Raw genomic sequence first — 1468 nt, 5'->3', positions numbered from 1 at the left:
GTCACGTGATAAGAGAAGAGGGCGGAGCGCCACATAAATCATGGGCGGGGCGCGGTAAAGTGACGAATTATTGTGGGCGGGGCTCGTTGACACGTGATGGGCGGGGCTCTGTGACGGAACAATGGGGCGTGGTCTATGCGCTTGTTTTGCGATCCCAACAGATACCTAAATAAGGGGGTTGCACGGAAGGTCACTGGGTCATAGGGCTCGACGCACGGAGCCGCTAACTCCAACTGGATGACATCCGGCACTTCCGGTATATGTTATTAATGGTAGAAACGCGTACTTTCCTACCTGTTAAAAACCGCCAAAATGTTGAATTTCTGCGCTGAAAAAAATGTGGGAGTCGGGGTAAGTGTGAGGGACATGTACCCAACTTCAGAATTCCAAACGTGAAGCGAAATGAAGGTATAGAGAAGCTAGAACTGAAGGGACAACAACAGCTAAAGTGCTTGGTAAACATTGAAAATATTGGGAATTATCGCGTTTGCTCACTGCATTTCATCAAGTAAGGCATTATTTGTGTTTTTTCTTGATTCCTTTGGCATCTAAAAATTCTCAGAAGTGATAAATCTGGCTGTAAATTTTTCTTCAGATGCGTTTCATTTTGTATGTAAAAACCCACGAGAACCATGGGCGATTTAAAAAAATTACAGCCAGATTGATCATTTCTGAAACTTTTTAGATGCCAAAGGAATCAAGAAAAAACACAATTAGTTGATGAAATGCAGTGAGCAAACGGCCAATGTTCGCTAAGCACTCTGGCTGTTGTTGTCCCTTCAGCTCGTTTCTTTCTATCGTCATTTTTCCTCACTTTTGGAATTCGTTTGGAAGTAGGCTAAATGTCTCACACGCTTATCCCGATTTCCATAATTATTTACAGCGCAAAAATTGACAATTTCAGCGGGTTTTAACGGGCCCGCTACGCTGGAAACAATGGTAAGTGCCTACCTGCAGTACTTTGCGTGTAATCCATTTGGAGTAGCCTAGCAACAGTGCGGGTCATGGGTCGTGACCCGACTGCCATGAAACCTCCCTATACTCAAAGGGGAGGAAGATGCATAGTACAGAACATAGTTCTCATCATAGTAGCACATCAGTTCCAGAGATAAAATCCAATGTCCACAATGAGGTGAATTGGACAGTACCTCAGTTTATGGCATTTATTACAAATTTCACTTCTAGTGCTGGGGTAAGTCATGGGATCAGGCAGCATCACTGGAGAACCAGATTTGATTAGGGAACTTAATGTAAAGGAACCCCTTGGAGGTTGTCACAATGTTGGTTTTGTCATTCACCAAGCTACTGATTGCTACAATATCAGTGTCTGAGGAAGGGAGAATGCAAACAAAAGCAAATGAGATCTTTCATGCCTCCAGATATCAAAAGCTAGCTTGTCAAGATATTTTAAACTTTCCTCACTAAGGTACTTACTGTCCAATTAGCCACAATGTGGATGGACATTGTA

Source organism: Leucoraja erinacea, chromosome 18 (genome assembly GCF_028641065.1).
Source record: "Leucoraja erinacea ecotype New England chromosome 18, Leri_hhj_1, whole genome shotgun sequence".
Taxonomy (NCBI): Eukaryota; Metazoa; Chordata; class Chondrichthyes; order Rajiformes; family Rajidae; genus Leucoraja; species Leucoraja erinaceus.
The sequence above is the reverse complement of the archived record's forward strand: the minus strand, read 5'-3'. Positions refer to the sequence as shown.